The 20,401-nt window shown below is 44.3% G+C and overlaps 1 protein-coding gene across 2 annotated transcripts in view; it reads right to left on the bottom strand.

Moving 5' to 3' along the window:
• The window catches only part of LOC138580075 (zinc finger protein 583-like), a 161,318-nt gene that overhangs the window by 77,665 nt on the left and 63,252 nt on the right, over positions 1 to 20,401 (bottom strand). The window lies entirely within an intron of this gene.

A 20,401-nucleotide genomic window follows, 5' to 3' on the forward strand; every position in this document is an offset into this window, starting at 1 on the left:
AGAGAAATGGGGAAGACAGTGGCTAATAGAGTAAACAGTGAGAAGTTAATGAAGCAACATTACAACATAGACCTAGATAAGGCATCACAGGACAGAAAACAGATTATAATCCCCTCTTCAAGCTCCCCCTTCTTAATCCTCATTAAATAAGGGTGTCCCACCTACTAGATAGGCACCCAAGCGGCCCAATATTTCTTTTCACAAACCATGCCCACCTACACTTACTGCCCGGGCCAATTCCCTCCTCCGACTGGTTTTCCTGCCTCAAAAACCACCATGTAAGCTGTACTGTTAAAATCTACAGACCCTGCCTTTTTAAAATATAGCAGGTGTGTCGTGGGGGAACAGCAAGTACAAGTACTGCAATACTGAGCTGCTCCAGTGCATGCCCAATAGTCTGAGGCGCAGTTGGGAGGCCGGGGTGTTGGGGGGGATGGGGGATAGAGGTGGGGGCGGGAGGGTAAAAAGTTAAGGCCTCTGATCATTTTATTTCCGTTTTCCTCTGAAGATATGTGGTTTGCTATAGCAGTAGTGCCCAACAATTCTCAAGTAGTGAAGGACCATGTGCAATTCAACCAGACTATCATGGCAGTGCTGTTTGTTAAGTCAAACATAACAATGTCAGGCTACAGAATGGCTCCTTGCACTCATTGGTTGATCCATAGGAGGCAAAGTGAAGGGTTTAAAAGGCTTGTGGAAGGAGATTTTCCACGTGTAACAAACTTCTATTGGTCCCAGAGGAAAATATTCCACTATAAGACATACTGTGTCCACATCGGGGAGGGGGAATTAGCAAACCACCACCCCCCACAGAGGAGGATCTTTTCCGCAAATCTGAAACCCTTCTATGAGATTCCCTACCTCTTCAAAGGGCTGTACGTAACCCAATAATGAGAGAGGAAAGAACGACATGTTCCAAAGATCTGAAACCCTTCTACGGGATTCCCTTCCTCTTCATAGGGCTCTGCGTAACCCAATAATGAGAGAGGCAAGAGAACGACCCGTTCCACAGATATGAAACCCTTCTACAAGATTCCCCATCTCTTCATAGGGCTCTGCGTAACCCAATAATGAGAGAGGAAAGAGAACAACCTGTTCCAAAGATCTCAAACCCTTCTACAAGATTCCCTACCTCTTCATAGGGCTCTGCGTAACCCAATAATGAGAAAGGAAAGAGGACAACCCGTTCCACAGACATGAAACCCTTCTACGAGATTCCCCATCTCTTCATAGGGCTCTGCGTAACCCATTAATGAGAGAGGAAAGAGGTAGCTAAAGCTACGTTTACCCAATAATCGGTGATCTACTATTGCTTTTGGTGGATACAATGCTGACTTTCCAGTTTCCGTCAAGATGGATTCATCCATGGCCACATGTTAATGTTAAAGGACATTTGTAGCGTGCACCATCACCGCCGGAGTGGTCCCCTGGCGCTCTGGCGGCTCTGAAAGAGGAAGGTAGGGCGAGTTAGTGGGAGGAAACTGGAAAAGTGCAAGAAAGCAGTGATGTGCTGTTGGCGGCCTCAGCTCGGTGGGTCAGTTGGCTGGGCCTGGGGTGTTTGCGGTCGGTAGTCGTTGTGTACTGTTGTGCATGTCTATGTGTGTTTTTTGTTTTGTTGTTGCAATGTAGTGAAGTTTGTGCGGTTTGTTGTGCTGTAGGTTTGCTGTTCTGTTTGGAGTTTGAGAGGTGTATGCAGAGGGGAAAATTGTTAGTGGAATTGGTTAGTTGGCATCTCTATCCTGAATTGACGTGTTGGGCTTGCATAATCTCCCCTGATGAGGTGTGGGGGCACACCTGCGCCTCTGTCCCGATCTGGGCCCATCCGGCATTCAAGATCCCTTTCACATCTCGCCCCCACCTCCACCAGCCTTCCTCACAACCCCACCCGCCCTCCCTTCCCACTCATACGGCCAGTGCACCTGCCAATGTCCACAACTCATCTAGTGTGGTGATTGCCAATATCCCGACAATTCCACAACATTGTGGTGCCTTATAGCAACTAAGGGGCGAGTGAAGATGTTGGATGGGATTGGCTGGGGTTGTTGACTCCGTCTCCATGGGTGTCGTGTGTGTTCCACTCTACCCCGGCGTCACCCGACCAGGTGCCATGGGAGCTATTCATTCATTTCTGGGAGCCGTCAGTGTCCTCTCCAGTTTAGTCATCCTTTTTTCTTTGTTGTTTCGGGTTACAGTTTGAGTCGGTGGTGTTGAAGAGCCAGGTTTTTAGTAATTTCCTGAATTTTAGGTGATCTTTGGTGTTTTATTTCTTTTGGGATGTTGTTCCAGGTTTTTGCGGCTAAGTGCTAGAAGGAGGTGCCTCCAAGTTTTTTCTTAAGGTATGGTTTTAGTTCCGGGTGGATTTCGTTGCTTGACCTGAGGAGTCTCGTTGGCTTGTAGATTGTTATTTTCTTTTGTAGGAATTCTGCTCCTTGTCCACCGATTGCCCTGTGCGTTATGCACATTGTTTTGAAGGTGATGTGATGTTTTACTGGGAGCCACTGTAGTGATTTAAGGGCAGGAGTGATGTGGTCTCTTCTGGATAGTTTGAAGAGTAGTCTGGCTGCTGAATTTTGGATCTGTTGTAGTTTCTTCAGGAGGTATTCCGAGGTAGAGGCTGTTTGCATAGTCTATTCTTGACATGAGGGCAACGATAGTGAGTGTTTTGTGCATGAACGAGATGAAAGGTAGGATTCTTCTTGCCGTGTGGAGGAGGAAAAAACATTTGACTGTTGCATTTGTGGTTCTAAGGTTAGGGTGTTGTCCATCAAGACACAGATTTTTTGCTACCTTAGATGGGGTTGGTGCAGTTCCCATTTCCGTTGGCCATGGGATGGCGGTTTCGTTCTCTTGGTCTTTGGATATGATCATGATTTATGTCTTTCCTGGGTTGATTTTCAGGTAGTTGGCATTCATCTGGTTGAAGACTTTTTTTAGACAGTCGAAAAGGGTTAAATTATCGGCTTGGGTGTCTTTTATTTTGTAGATGATTAGAGTATCATCTGCATAGTTGTAGCATGTAATGTTGTATTTTTTGAGGGTTCTGATAACTGGAGTCTGGTAGATGTTGAAGTACAGTGGTGATAGTGAGGATCCTTGTGGCACCCCAAAGTCGTTAACTTGTCGAGTGGATTTGAAGGGTTTAATCCATACGGTTAATGTGTTCAGTATTGCATCCTTCCAGGTTATGTGAGCAGTTACCTATAGATTGTGGTGTGGTGGAGTAAGGAGTCGGACAAAGGGGTGGCATTTTTCAACAAAGTTTTATTTAAGAAATAAAGAAAATAATCTACCTCTCCTGAGCACCACACACCGTGGGTAATAATAAGCAGCGCTCAGATACCTAAGGGTTCGTAGCGCTATATAAATGCCTAATTATTATTATTATTATTATTATTATTATTATCTCTAAGGGTTTATCCCTACCTAAGCAAATATCAACTTGGGTGCTCGTCGTCAGGATGTTATTCAAATAAAAAGTGTCCATCCTCTTTCCAAAAACCTACTCTAACCCTACCACTAATCTACAAAAGGGTTCAGCAGCCAAATGAAAATAGTACCAGGAGAATGACTCCCTCCTTCTGGTGAACGGGCTCAGTCTTTATCTCTGTTCCAACAATCCTTTGCCTGAATTTCTGATTGAACAAAGAGTATAGTGAGGAGAAGGACTCCCTTCGCCTGACCCACCTTGAGCGCTTTCTTGGGAAAGTCCATTTCAATAGTCCTCAAAAGTCACTTCACTTCTTCCCCAGGGCTCCTGAAAACCTGCTTTACAGCTCCAGCAATTCTTCTTAAGACACTATGAAGATTACTTCCAGACAGCTCTTGTTGTCCAATATCCTCTTGACCCTTACTTGGAATACCACTGTGATGAGGGAGATTCCTCCCGATGCCCTCGTGACTCTTAGATCTTTGGATCCCACTACTGAGACAAGGGAAAATACTCCCGAGACACTCTTGATTCTCGTTTCTCTAGGTATCCCTACTGTGATGAGGAAGATTACTCCCGAGGCTCTCTTGATTCTCTGGGTGTCGCTGCTGTAATGAGGGAGATCACCCCAGAGGCTCTATTGTCTCTTAAGCTGCCCCAAGCCCATACCAGGTCTCTCGCTACTCCTGTTAACCGTTACGTGTCGGGACAGCCTCACTGGTACTTCCTGTGGTGTTGGGTTGACTGGCGCTGCTTCAGTGCTTCTTGCTTTCTTCACTTCGCCCTGCTTCATCCTTGTGGCTCTGTAGATACTTGGGACACACGGCTCCAGCATAGTTGTAGGATCACGCGGCCCACCTCCCTGAGGTCACGCAACCACTGGCTTCTTTCGCTTTCTTCTACGGGTCAGGACCTTGGTCTCCTCCGCAGCACACAGATGACCACTCTTGCATGTCCCCGCCAGAGGGGATCAGCGTTCTTGCAGCTTTGTGGTCCCCGGTTCGAACTTCCCGGGCTGGGCTGGGCTGGCTTCACGCTGGTCGCTCTCCATTTCCTAGTCCTTTCTCGCTCTTTATTCCCCGTCGCTGGATCCTCCCAGCTTAAAATCAAAGTCCTTCTTTACGGTTTTACGGTTGTTGAGATATCCTTTATGCCTCCCTGGGGCCAACTCTTCTCAGTACTATGGTAAGGCAACCTGTTATTACTCTGCAGGCTACTTTGGCTCTTCTTCTTCGTCCAGGTCATATTAATTTGTGAATCAAAGAGGGAACAGAAATTACCATAACAGACAGTAGTGTTATCAGGAATTTCTGAGAAGGACTTGGTCCCAAGGGAAAAGGGGTTAGGAAGCTCCATCACGGAACAGGAGTCATTATCCCCCATGGGGGGGGGGAGGGGGGGCGAGTCAACCCTGTGAGGGCCTGCTTTCCAGCACCCCTATGGGGACTATAGGGTAGCAGCCTCACCTCCCTAGCCTCACAGGGAAGGACTCCCACTGGGGAGACATGGCGAGATCCCGTGAATCATCACAAGATCCATTGGTCAGAAAAATAGTTTCTGCCTTTAATAGAAACTATCTAGAGGAAGTCACCAATGTAGCAATTGACTCTGGCGAAGAGCGTACAGAGATTTTGGCAGCAATGACACTTCTGACTGGTTTTCTGCCAGATGTGAACTTTGATAGTCTCCAAGTTTCAGTAGTGGTCACTGGTTAAGCCAATGCTGGATGCCGGATCTTGATGTCGTGCCAATGGAATTACGTAAAAGAAAAGAGCTGGAGCTTGGTTAAACAAGCATATGCACCAAGAAGGTGCATCGGTCTGAATTTTTATCTTTGATATTTTTTTCTTATTTTTTAAAAATGTACGTGTTAGTTTGTATTACAAACTTTTACATCATGATGTTCATCTACATGCGTTTTTCCAATTTCTTAAAAATAGAGAGTTCCTCTAATTGCTTTCATTTGACGTGATGAATGTCCAGAATTGGATGATCATGATAATTAATTTTCAATTCTTGCCGGGGATTATTTGGTACCATGTTTCTTCGTCTCCATGACTTGTTGTCTGGATTCATCATACTGGTGTATTGGTTCCGTCGTTCAGTTAGCGAGGCGCACTTCAAATATGGTGAATTGTCTCTGCTTGAGCAATGTCTTTGCAGAATGCGCAGAAATTGTCTTCTTTTGTTATTTATTTAGTTGCTGCTAGGTATTCTTTTGTGGGTAAGGCATTGAGGTGAAGTCTGAGATACAGGTCTCATTGTTTTAGAAGGAAAATTATATTTTTGTATGATTTTGTAGAGAATTACTATGTTAGCCCATACATTGCTATTCAATTTAAGCAACTATAAAATAGTAAGTAGATCAGAACCTAATGCATAACAAATGTACTAAGCTGATATTTTAAACCAATCCTCACTTATTAGCAGAAGCCAGAGGGGGGGGGGGGGGGGTTGGACCCATGACTTTCTGTTCTACTGAATTGAAGACTTGATTTGGAATATAGTTTTTATTAACAGCCCCGATTTGAAAAAGACACTGGTGTGTCGAAACACGTGTTATCCAAAAGGGCATTATAATCAATAAATTTCAGTTTCCACAAATATACGTTGTGGCACAGTTCTTCGAGTGTGGAGCATTTTTTCTTCAACTCACTTATTAGCAGACTGCTTGACTTTATGAAAAGGTAACAAATGTATTCCATGCTAATTAATCAAGCAGGGTTGAAATACAAAGGAATTATATAGGCAATCTAACCCATATCTTGAAAGAACAAATATTCATACAATGCAAAATATTTTCTTAGCGATTTTTCAAAAAGAGGAAATAAGAAAGCACATTGATCCACAATGTATACATATTTGTTGATGCACAATGGTTAGATCAATCTAGACCTCTTCAGATTTGTTAACAACAATCGGTGTGAATAAGGTCAATGATTTTTGTAAATAAATGGGATGAACCGGTTGGGGTATATGGGTGGTCATGCCTATCCACAGTATAAGCCTTTGATCTGGACAAAAAGAGGGAGTCCTATCTAGTAGTCTAGTAGACAGGCACCCCAGTAGTCCATTTCAATCAATCATGTTGATTGTTGACATTACGTCCATAAAGAAAATGCAAACACATACGCAGCAATTTATCCGTGTCACCTTACACAATAGACTGATACAATAATTACAATAAGCTAACAAAGTTCCAAAGTGCCTAGTGCTCATCTATCATGAGAATCTTAATTTTGCACTGCATGATCCTAAAATTCTTTCACAATAGATGCGTCGTTGTCACTACTCCGATCTCTCAGGTCTGATGCTACAACAATTATTCCTTCATAGTGCCTATATTAACTTCTCAAATGAATGCGAACACATACACAAACAGATTATAAACGTCACATTATGTAATATAGCTACAACGATTGTTACAATAAACAGAAATTCGATGCTTGTGAATCCCAACGTGCATAGTGCTCATCTATTATATGGCATCTATTATATGGCAATAATCTGCGGGTTCTTTATTATAGACAACTGTGCCCTTAATGCAATTCTAAACGCTTAGATCTAGTACTAAAGCAATCATTTCTTCACAGTGCCTAGATTTGGCTCTCAAGTCAGTGCAGACATAGTTAACACTGAAATTCCATTGCATTTGATATTAGGATTTTTCGGGCATAAACACAACAGAGTCTTATGTGGGGCCTAATAATTTGTGCCAGATCATCTTCTACCCAACCTCAAATTCATGATATGCCCATTTCATTCATGGTGGGGATGTGGCTTGTCACTTATCAGTGCTGCCCTGCTATACCATACACTCATCATGCATGTACGTACATGGTAATAACATAATCTGTGCTTCTTCTGTTGCACAAATATAACCATAGGTCTGAGTTCACTCAGTGTTAATGCAAATGTGGGACGCCCAAAGCGACGCAATATTAATGCACAACTGCAAAGATATATTCTTTAATTCAATCATAACAAATATAAAATAGATAAAATTCACTTCACCCCTAACAAGTGTGTGACCCATCCAGCAAGTGACCGTCTAAGATATACAAAATTCTTTCGAACTAAATTTCATAAATGGATTTAGTGACCCCTTGGCTCGGGATTTTATATCAATATAAGGCTAAGAACTCATTCATGCCACTAGGCTCAACAGGTTTCTGTTCTTGTACCTCCACAATGCCAGACTCTCGTCACGCTCTGAATGCATGAATATGTTATCTTCGAGTTCTCACTCAGCCATAGTCAATGACTACCACATTTTAATTGTAGCCTATTAAGTGTTCTTGAAGCAGTCCCATCTGCAAAAACCAAGAGAACACATCTAGTGTTGCGCTTAATGAACTCGGTTTTAGGAATCACCTTTGTTCAGTTTACATAGCTTTTATCCAATTGAGATCTTTAGGCACGAGATAGAAGATTCAACAGCGCAGTACTAAACAATAATACATCCATTTGACCAAGTATATATACAGGCTGGAACGAAAATGGACAAATACAAATCATAAAAGTACACATCATTTAATACAATACAAGCACCAGCACAACATGCGCAAGCTGTTGCCAAACATTTTAAGGGAGTCAAATAAAATTCCTGTTGCTAGCAATAGCCCTAGCCATGCCCGATGGACGTATTCAGCCACCTAATCGACCACTTCTAAATTAGCGGTTTTACAGAGTTTAAAGCAACGACGGTATTACGGATGGCCCAGTGGTTAAATATAGGTTTCACGTAGGCTCTTCAAGACCCACAGTTCATTACAGATCAGGGGAAATTGCGTCACGGATTCCTCATTGATACGATAGAGTGGGCATAGACTATTATTTTCCTCATCCCAAGATTTGGTGTAGGAGGAGACGTTAAGCGTACCCAATTTGTCTTTACTGGAGCAAGGTTTTCAGGCCTCAGGTGGGGAGGTTCCTCCAAAAGTCATTTCAAGATATGAAGAAAGCAGCCTCTTATTAAAACAAAAAAACAAAAGGCCTAAAGTTTCTCTGCAAGATTCCAAGTCTGGTGCATCCTGCTAGAGGATCCTTTCTCGAAAGACGTGTAAAAAAAAAAAAAAAAAAAGGAGTGCCTATAATATTGCACCCACATCTACAAGCACAAGGTCCCATCAGAATAAGAGCTGGCCAGTCTGAGGTATGAGGGTGCGTTTTAGATGCCTGGATAAGACAAGCCTCCACCATAGAAATTACCTCCATCCTGCCACTTTCCGGTCCATGGAGAATGGGCATGCAGAAGGGTGTAAAAACCTAGCATGTCTTATCCACTGGAATTCAAAAACTGCACAAGAGCTTGCCCAGGTATGAGGCCATTCTGCTTCTGGTCAGTAAGGCCTCTGGGGGTGTTTGGAGCAAGTATGAGCCCTTCTGGATGGAGAGTTTACACGTCATGTCGACCTCAATATTTGAACAAATGTACTTTTACTTCCCAATTCTTCCAGCAATCAGTGATCCATTGATCATTTCCAGTGTGCAGTACTACCTTTCAGTTTAGCGTCAGACCCTCAATCCTTTACGAATATTCGGTCTCCCCAGCTGGGGTTCATACAGGACCAAGAATTTTAGGTCGGCCTTACCAGGACGACAGGCTGAAGTATGTTATTCCACAACAGACTGCACATCAGACACACATGGTGTACCAAAACCTATAGAGCTGCAGTTGGTAGATCAATGTCAACAAACCCATCGTACACCAACACGACAGCTGGAATTACATGGTGTGCAATAATGTATGGACCGGGGGAGGTGTATCCCTCCAGCGACAGCAATGAAGTGCGGTCCAGGTAATAGTGATTCTCTCAGAATTAAGGGGCTTTGTCCAGTGAATGGCCACAGGTAGAGGGGAGCGTATAAGCATCTACGGCATAGATCAAGGCACATCTCAACCCCTTAGTACATACTTCAAAATGTGCACTCGCCACTGGAGAGTGCTATTTTACTTTTAGTCAGTAAACAATGGTGTGCTATGTGCATGTGAAGCACAGAGGGCAAGTGACTTTAATGAATGGCTAGGGGCTTTCAACTTGAAATTTGTAGCCGTCTCGCCACTCGAGACATGTCAGTTACAGTGACCACTATTAGTCCAAACACCTGTGGCCCAGATTACAGAAATATTGCACCGGTGCAAGGTTTCTGTAATTTAGGCCCTGGGCTGCTGGTTGGGCCAGTCACCCCTCTCAAAAGGTGCAGAAGGGAATGTGATCTTTTGCACAAACAATCAAGTAGCAAAGACCCATGTCCAACAGGAGTCAACACCCTGTCTCTGGGCCATGTCTCTGGGCCATGGTGGATGGGACTCTGGTTGGAGGAACAGCTCCTGCAGATGTTGACCTCTCAGGCAGACCACCCTGGTCACTAACTTTAGAGCATGGTGAGTCAGATGGGTCGACCATGGCTAGACCCATTGGCCACATATGAAAACGCACTGCTGGTGGATGTTTGCTGGCGGGTCCAGAGAAAGGAAGGCTGTTGACTACACACACTCTTTGATGGTCAGAGGTATTTTATTAACTTTTACAGCCATTCCTTCGATCGGCGGGATGCTGCCGAAGATTTAACAAGAGAAGTCTAGAGTGCTTCCATTATTTACAGAGGATGATGTGCCACCCCCTACTGCTCAGTGTGTTCATCGACAACGCTGAGTCGCACACTAACAAGGAAATGTTCAAGTTGTGAATATTATATACAAAACCTCCTGATGAACACTGGAATTCACAGTGGAGAAACACATGCCGAGGTCAAAATCTTTATTTGATGCCCTGACGAATGAGACAAAAGATTTGGGCAAAAAATGTGGATGAAAGCACCAACATCACCCTTTTTGACTCCCATTTAATTAAGATTATAAAGCTGGCGCAAACCAAATGACCCCTTTTTTTAGCAATATATTCTCCTGCCAGGTATCTTGCCCAAACGTTAAGGTTCTTTACACAACTTTGGTATACTCTCCTGCCAGGCATTCTTCTCTGGGGGTTTTACAGATCCCCTGGTGTACTCCCCTGCCAGGACTCCTTCTCTGGGGTTTTACAGATCCCCTGGTGTACTCCCCTGCCAGGAATCCTTCTCTAGGGTTTTACAGATTCCCTGGGTGTACTCGCCTGCCAGGACTCCTTCTCTGGGGTTTTACAGATCCCCTGGTGTACTCCCCTGCCAGGACTCCTTCTCTGGGGTTTTACAGATCCCCTGGTGTACTCGACATGCAAGGAATCCTTCTCTGGCGTTTTACAGATCCCCTGGTGTACTCCCCTGCCAGGAATCTTTCTCTGGGGTTTTACAGATCCCCTGGTGTACTCCCCTGCCAGGAATCCTTCTCTGGGGTTTTACAGATCCCCTGGTGTATTCCCCTGCCAGGAATCCTTCTCTAGGGTTTTACAGATTCCCTGGGTGTACTCGCCTGCCAGGACTCCTTCTCTGGGGTTTTACAGATCCCCTGGTGTACTCCCCTGCCAGGACTCCTTCTCTGGGGTTTTACAGATCCCCTGGTGTACTCGACATGCAAGGAATCCTTCTCTGGCGTTTTACAGATCCCCTGGTGTACTCCCCTGCCAGGAATCTTTCTCTGGGGTTTTACAGATCCCCTGGTGTACTCCCCTGCCAGGAATCCTTCTCTGGGGTTTTACAGATCCCCTGGTGTACTCCCCTGCCAGGAATCCTTCTCTGGGGTTTTACAGATCCCCTGGTGTACTCGACATGCAAGGAATCCTTCTCTAGCGTTTTACAGATCATCTGGTGTACTCCCCTGCCAGGTATCTTTCCTCAAATGTCAACAGTTCACATCAGTACCTACTTTGTTCTTTCAAATGTATTTACGCAGGTTAACACTTCGATCAGCTCTCTTCCACCTTGACATCTCTTGTATAGACAATTGTTTAGGTTTTGTTGTTGCACTTTTTCTTGACGGTATTCAAATCGTCTTTCTTATTATGTTTTTTTCTATGTTTAAATCACTTTTGAGCATTGTCCATAATATCATTCATTCACTTGAGTTTGCAGCGTCTCCGACTTATGGCAGGCCTCTGTGGTGAAGCTTCCTCCTTGGATGTATTTGTATTTATTTATAGTGCGCCGGAGCCTGCAGGCATCAGGGCGCAACAATCACACAATGAGACAAAACATAAATAACACACCGGACATTCAGACTCCTATCAGATCAAGACCTGCTGAGACCTATCATTACTCAAAAAGGAAGGTATTCAGATCTCTGTGAAATGCCAGACTATTTTCTTCCAATCCGCTAGCCAGCGGGAGAGAGTTCCACAGCGTTGCCGCTCTTACTGGGAATGATCTGTCCAATCCGTTAGATCGTCTGAAGTTAAGGCAGTTAATATGTCCCTGGTTTGCCGAGCGCAATCATCTACTTGGTAAATGGCGAGAGAAAAGACTTGAGGTGGGTCGGAGCTGTTCCAAAAAGACATCGACGTACAATGGTCTTTGTTTTGAAAACAATGCGATCCTTCACCGCCAGCCAATGTAGGAATCTCCTGTCAGATAAAAAATGCTAATCTCTTGTTTTCTTTCTTAATAATGCGCACCGCATTGTTCTTTATGTCTGACAGCTTACCAGACAAACTATTAGCCCGAATTAACATTGCGTTACCATTATCGAGCCTCGAGAGAATGGTTGCTCGGGCAATCGTGGCATAGTTCTTTTCGTTAACAAACGGTCGTATGTAGCGAAGCAGACATAGATGGTACTGACAATTCCTGCTGATTTGATTCACATAGGCTTCTGCACTCAGTGAGGATTCCAATGTAATGCTGAGGGTTTTCACCTTGCCCTGAACAAGGATCATGCAGCTCTTGAGATTAAAACTTTTGGAATCTGAGCTCAGCTTGGAACCGGCCTACCAGGGACCGAAAATGAGAAGTTCTGTTTTTGCTGCCATTTAGACACATCCAGTTCCTGGTCATCCAGGACTCGATTCAGTAGTAGGCACCTAAGAGATTGATGGAATCCCATGCACGACCGCTGCTTACCTCTAGTACCGAGTATCATCAGCGTAATTTGTAATTAGTAAATACGCCAGAGTCCTCAAGAAGCGAGCAGAGAGGTATTGGTACAAGTTATAGAGTACAGGTGGTCAAGTTAGCGCCCTGCAGCACTCCACACTTGATGGGCGCTAGAGGCGAGGAAAGCATCGGCCCATTGGATTTTAGACATTCGATTAGATAGGAACGATTGGATTAATTTAAACGCCCACATTGAACAGTTACCTGCGTGTTCAAGTCACCAGAGAAGCTGGTCATGCAGGTCGAAAGCTGCAGATAAAGCTAGTAAAACCAGCACCCCAGCGCCTCCCCCCACCCCAATCCATGATTTTCAACATACTAATAGTGAATGGTGGGTAAAGGCTTATGAATGCGCTATGCACACTAAAATTAATTGGTACAATTGAGCTGCTTTGTGTAAGTCAACGCCAGGTCCCCACTCTGTGCCTGGAAAATTGGATATTCCTACTTTTGATAATCTGGCATCCGTGCCACACTAAGTATATACGCATATGGGTAAGACAACATCATGATTAACAAGCGATATCTGATTAGGAATACTTATTCCGACTCAGCAATATTCAGCATTTATATCTGTCATGTATGTTCTCACTACTTTTGGCAGATACTACCATCAAGAATCCAATCTTATTTAATTGAACATATTTGCATCTAAGCTCTTTAACTTCTGCAATATCAATCCAACAGGTGAGAACTCCAATTTCCACTTTGGTATTTATAATCGCAATCTTACATTTAACTACTGGTTTAAATAATTTTGGTTCAGACAACTCTCACCTCACGAGATAGTGCATGCTATAAAAGAGCACCCAATTTAGCGCGGTTTCATCAACACGCATTTCACCCTCATCTATACAACTCCAGTTTAACCGTGAATTGGCACTGATCATAAGACACGTCACTCTACTTTTCTGCATCCGCACGCCCAATGCTGATAGTTGCAAATTATACATATGCTACACAAAATGTGCCACACATTATGTTGAATATAGTTTACTATAAGAAGTTTTTCTTTTTTGTTTTGTTCTATTTGCTTCTGACCTGCCCCCTGTCTACAACCAACTCTGCCAATATTTGGGTATGTGATCACCACATGTTTATAATTTGATGTTGACTCTTGGTTTACGTAATGTTCCAACAAAACCCTTTTTTGATGTTTCTTTTTGTTTTCCTTGTAACTATTCTATCAGCCTTGAAAATGACATGTAGTCGAAACACGTGTCGACTGATTGCTTGTGGCCCTCATCATTAAATCATTTTCTTTGTTAGAATCATGGACATCATGTACTACTTTATATGATTGGAATCATGGACACTATGTACCATTTTATAGGACTAGAATTTTGGGAAGCGCGCGTATTTGTGGGTCATATCCTATAGAACATGATTTTCAACATGTGGGTCTGTAGGTCGATAAATGCTGTCCCAGTGCTGTGTACTTGCCTAAATCCAGATTCTTGTTTGTGTAGGATATTCTTGGGTTTTGTAAGGCACCATAAATAGTAGTGGTACCAGACAATAATATATTGATTTGTTGTATTCACCCTAGTAGCATGAATTGGGGTAGAACATTACTTAGACTAGACTAAGATTAGTTTTCCTGGAACAACTCCTGATTAAAGGATTCCAAGATGCTACTCACCATTGCTTTGTTTTGCAAATTGTTTGGGATGTTGTCTGTCACAAATTGTATTTGTTAGATTTGTAAAGGCAGTGAAGTTTTTGTGGGGTGTTAAGGGTACATCTATACAGTGTTTTAACACTTTTTGTACTATTGGTTTTTAGAAATGTGCAAACGATTTTACACATTTATCTTTTATGTATGTTTATGATATGAAAGTAAATTGGATAATATTTGTTCATCATCTTTTGACTCAGTACCTATTTGGTCCACGGACCGAGCGGTGTAGTTAATAAGAAAGGTGACACAGGAGAGCGACCGCTGGATTCCATAGTTGTATATTGTCTATAATGTTTCAGTTGGAGTAGAATCCAGACGTCGGTAAGCCACTCCACTTATCTTTTATTGTCAGATGTTGGGATATTCTTGGACTCCGCAAACTTTGGAGTTGCACACTTGTCAAGAATTATTAACAGAAAATTGCAATTGGTAATTGGCCTAAGGTTACTTGGATCTTTGGATTTTTTTTTTTAGCAGACGGGTTACCGTAAAAGCCTTGATAGATTCGAATGAGATGGTCTCTAAAAGAAAAGTTAACCACACGAGTAACGAAAGGAACGAAAAGATCTTGGTGTTCCAGCACTACTCTGGGGGGGAAGGATGCCTTCAGTGCAAGATGTGGGTTGCATAGTAGACAGCATGGTCCTCATGTCAACGGTAGTGATCGGTGCAAAGGTGAAATTGGCAAAGTCACGCGACATATTTTGGCCGGTCAGGGGTTCTGAAATCAAGGAGGATTGGGCTAGTGTTTCTTTGATTTTGGCGCTAGCCTTAAGAATTTTGCCCTCAAAGGAGCCTTGTACTTCTACGCAGTCTGCTGATGTAGGCTCGACTGTGAGGATCTAAGGATCTCGAAGAGTTTGCCTGAGGAATTGTTAATTTGGTCATTATAGACATTTTTCTTGGATTCCAAGATGACATGCATTACTTACCGTAAAAGCATTTATGATGATTGTATCTGCTTAGATTCACATGCTGTGCATATAGTCCGACATTCAGTGGTAACCGCAGAGTATGGCATCTCGTCTTTCGAGGATCGAAAGGGGGTGTTGACATGGCCGTGCCTGTAACACTATCCCTAACGTGACGTGTAGTGTACCCCAAGATCCCACACGCATCGAGGTCCCTCCAATTGTATTTTCTCTGCCATGAGGGAGCCTAATGGACTATTGTGAGCGAGTACATAAAAGAGAGAAAGTAGTAAGATGTCTCTGTTCCTTCCAGCCGAGCGGGGAGGAAGGGTGGGTGCATGTGACTCTAAGCAGATACAATCATCAGAAATGCTATTACGGTAAGTAATGGCGGTATGGGCCTTCAACCATACCGCCACTGAACATCCACCTGAGCAAATGATCTACTCACGGGACACATTCATGGCCTTTGCACCGCCCCACACAATCTTGCCTGATGCCTTCCCATGGGTTGTTGGACATTCCTCCCTCTGGTAATGTACCGACGAAGGTCATGGACTTGCCACCTGCGCTTAGTGCGCTGCTGATCAATGCTCGGTCTGCAGCTGCACATTGCGACGACCTAAATTATATTTTAGATAATCATGCCCCTGGGGTCCTCTGCATTACCGAAACTTGATTTAATGAATCCTCTGGTCCCGATATTGTTCAGTTACTTCCTGGCAACTACGAAATTTTACAGCAAGATCGCCCCTCCCCCAAGTCCGGCGGAGGTATCATACTCATAGTTGAAAAATACTATAATTGTCAAGCAGTACCTTTTTAACACACTCTCTCATGTGAACTGTTTCTTACTAAATTACAGATTTCCACAGAATGCACGGTTTCTTTCCTTGTGATTTACCGCCCCCCCCCGGGCTATGTATCTAATCAATTCATAATTGACTTTGCGCAAACTATTGCTGACCTCAAGGTGACCCATTTCAACTTAACAGTACTTGGCGATTTTAACCTAAATCTATATTCGCCTTTGGACCCTCAATCACATAATTGAGGGACAGCTCTGACTGACTCCGGGCTTCTACTTCACAATCATGGACCTACTCACATTGGGGGTAATCAGTTGGACTTAATTTTCTCTAATATTTCGGATCTGTTGGTTTTTAAGCCATTGCCTATGTTATGGTCTGACCACTTTCTGGTCCCGTTTTCTCTGCCTTACCTTCACCACAGAATTAAGTAACATCCCCTTCTGAGACTAAAACACTGTTGGTCTCAGGTGCCCATCAATAAGCTCTCTCGTGCTCCCTCTGACTACATCTCCCAGTACAGAACCAATGGTCTGAATATCTGGAATGCTCTGGTTGCAGCGTTTACAGACTCTGCAGATACTTTAGCCCCACTTCAGCTTCGCCCCTCGTGTAGCGTTCCCTCAGCGGCCTGGTACACTTTAGCACTGCAGCAACTGAAGCAAAAATGCTGTCGCCTTGAGCGGGAATGGCAATAACTTCCAATCCAAATCGGCCTACGTATCTGCTAGAAACTACTATCAAAAAGTGGTTAAATCTCAACACGATGCCGACCAAATTCTGAATGCTCGCTGCTCTTCTAAAGAGCTATCTTTAGTGGCCAAAGAGCTTACTATCCCTGTCCAACCGCCTGTTGCAGCTTCTCGCTCTCAAGGTCGATGCAATCTAATAGCTTCTTTCTTTCAAAATAAAATTGCCACAATTAGAGATAACATTTGGGCCAAGAGCAGCAACATGCATAAAACAGCTGACCTATCTTATCCCGCGGGCCCTAAATGTTCCAACCTCTTCCAGCGGGCCCCCATCTCAGAGTGCGTGGTGGCTGGAGCGCTTCTGAAACTTAAATCAGCTTCTCCCATGGATCGCCTTCCTCTGCACATCTTACAGGACCAGGCGCTGAATTTGATTCTGCCTATTACTGCAGCACTTCAATTCGCATGTAGCACCGGATTCATCGCCCCTTCTATGAGGCATGCAGTCGTTTGTCCGCTACTTAAGAAACCTCATTTAGACCCAGAGATTGCTGGAAATTACTGTCCCAATGGCCAATGACATCCTTCATCCCCTCCAGGCAGGTTTCCGTCCTGGGATGGGGACTGAATCAGTTATGGTGGCTCTCCATGATGACATTGCTCTGGTATCAGAGCGCGGGGGAGACGAGTGCTCTTATTCTACTTGATCTCTCTGCGGCCTTCGATACTGTTGACCATCCATGACTGCTGCAATGTCTCCTGGAGGCCGGTGTCTCAGAAGTCCCTTTGAAGTGGTTCTCCTCGGTTTTATTAGGTCGTACCCAGGTGGGGTCTCTCCCTCCTTTTACCTCCTCTCCCACAGTGGTGGACTGTGGAGTTCCCCAGGGCTCGGCACCATCTCCCCTGCTTTTTAATTTATACATGGCAGCCCTGACTCGATTGATTGCAAGTTTAGGTGTCCACTTCTACATGTATGCAGACGATACACAAATCTTTTTCTGTCTCAATGCTTCAACCGACAGCCCCCCCCCCCCCCCCCCCCAACTCCTCTGAAAGCCTGCTTTTCTGCCGTTAGTCATTGGATGACTGGCAACTGGCTAAAACTTAATGGCGGCAAGTCAGAAATACTTGCCAGCGGAAAGACTACTATAGGCTGGACCCCTGAATACTGGCCTACTTGTCTTAGACTTTTTCCCCAACCGGCCAATGTAGTGAAAAGCCTGGGCATCAAAATTCTGCCGTCAGGCTCCAGAGAGGCAAAGATCTCTTCGGTATGCTGCAGTGGCTCTGCTAAACTTAGGGTAATTGGGAAGGTGCTCCCATTAATGCCAGGAGTAAAATTGTCACTGCCATCATCATGGGTGCCATTGACTATTGCAATGGCATCCATTTGGGGCAACCGCTGGCGTTACTTCAGCAACTTCAAATCCTAAAAAATGAAGCAGCCAGGCTACCTCTGAACGCTCCTAGACTTGCACACTCTCGAGACATTATGCTTCGCCTTCACTGGCTTCCAGTTAAGTCTCGGATAGAGTTTAAAATGCTGTGTATGGTCTATCGGACCATCCATTCCACAGGGGCTTTGTTTGTTCAGTCAAGGCTGGCCCTTTATCAACTCAAGAGAAATCTCCGATCGACTGACCAGCTCTTGCTGACTGTCCCCCGCTCTCGGCGCTCCCGGTTGGGTGGCAGATTCTTTTTCAGTGCTGGCTCCCACGCTGTGGAATGCGCTCCTGTCGCATGTAAGGAGCATTCAGACTATCCGCCTTTCGCATGCAGTTGAAAACACTTCTGTTTTAGCTTGCTCTCCCTGCCTCCCTCTCTAGCAGCCAGCTGCCTAGCGCCTTGATGCCTTCGGGTCTATGCCGCGCTTTATAAATCTAGCATACAATACATACAATACAATACATGTCTTCTGATGCTTGTTAATATGCTTAGAATCACATGCTGTGCATAGACTAGCGAGCAGTACCCGGGGCTGGAGGTGGGTTGTGAGAAGGAACAGTAGTGAAAAGATGTCTTAGTACTGCCTGTCACACCTGAGAATCAGACCTAGAATGAGTGTCTAGGCAATAGTGTTTTGTAAAGGTGTGTACAGAACTTCAGGTTGCCGCTTTGCAGATGGACTCTAGGGGAACATTTGAATGCTATGGAAGCCCAGTGCCTCGAGTAGAGTATTCTCTAGGCTTGAAGGGCAGTTCTCTCTTAGCAAGAGTGTAGCAGGGTATGATGCATTTGACAATCCACCTTGAGATGGCCGATTTAGAGACAGGATACCCTTCTCTACAAGCTGCCACTGAAACGAAAAACTGGTTTGTCTTTCTTAGTGGTCTAGTTCTTTCCAGGTAAAACATGACTGCCCTGCGCACATCTAAGATAAACACTTCAAAATAAAATAGCGATGCACAGAAACTTTTTAACACCCACTACCGAGCCAACCATGTTAGTCAACTCACACCACAACTAGCATCCCAGAGTTCCATTTCCTGCCAGTGAACACAGACCAGGTGCTCAAAACCATAGCCTCTCTCAAACCTAATTGTAAGGGTGATAGTCTCCCCGCCAAACTAGTCAAGGAATGTGCCCCCATACATGCACCCCTCATCACCAATTTCGTCAATGCCTCATTTAACACTAGCACCATACCAGCCAACATCAAAGAAGCCTGGGTCACCCCACTCCTTAAGAAACCATCATTAGACCCCACTAATTATAGGCCCATCACCACAGTCCCCTTTCTACTCAAAATCATAGATAAAATTGCATATAGACAAGTCCAATCTCATCTCAAAAATAACCAGCTGCTAGGGGAAAGAATCAAGCTTCCGACTGAGAAACAGTACCGCTCTACTGGATCTAGAAAACCAAATGGACGCTCTTAGGGACTCAGGGAAACATTGTATTCTACTTTTACTTGATTTATCCGCAGCCTTCAACTTAGTAGACCATAATAAACTCTTTCTGACGTTAACAAATAACTTCCAATTCTCAAAGGACACTTCCGCCTGGATGAAATCATTTCTTACAGACCTCACATCCAGGGTAGCGTTAGGTGATGTAGCAGCAGACCCAATATCAGTCCCACTGGGAGTCCCCCAAGGATCCTGTCTGTCCGAGACACACGAACGCGTACACAAAATTACTATTTGCAGCACTAGATGTAATATACACTAACTTCGCTGACGATACACAAATACCCATTCCCATCTCAGGCAACCTCGAGCAAGATACCATTGTTGTCAACAAAATGTACTCCATCATCCAGAACTGGATGGCGACCAGCAGTCTCTGCCTCAACGGAGAAAAAACAGATTTTGATAGTAGGATCCCCAGAAAGACTAAGTAAACTTCACCCGCAATATTCTGCCATAGTCATTGATGGCACCCCAATCAACATATCCAACTAAGTCAAAACACTAGGGGTTTACTTGGATTCCAGCCTCACCATGTGCAAACACATTAGCGCACTCTCCTCGTCTACAGCATACACAGCCAAACTCATAGCCTTAAGTAGACCCGACCTCACGCCCCAACATCACGACTGCCAGAGCCCTCATCCTGGCTAAGATCGACTACTGTAACATTCTCCTTCTGGGGTCCTCAAAAACTTTTTTTTTTTTTTAGATGCAACTACCCCAGAACAATGCACTCCGAGCAGCGCTGGGCATAAAAAAGAGAGCATCTCTCACAATATAGGAGAGAGGCCCACTGGCTGCCCATCCAAGCTAAGATACTACATAAAGCCCTCACCATAGCACATACATGTGTATCTGGCTCTGCGCCCAACTCCCTCAATCAATGTCTAACACACAAAACCACAACGAGAACACTGAGATCTAACTCAGATACGCACC

This window comes from Ambystoma mexicanum, chromosome 3p, assembly GCF_040938575.1.
Source record: "Ambystoma mexicanum isolate Mex_15411 chromosome 3p, UKY_AmexF1_1, whole genome shotgun sequence".
Lineage (NCBI taxonomy): Eukaryota > Metazoa > Chordata > Amphibia > Caudata > Ambystomatidae > Ambystoma > Ambystoma mexicanum.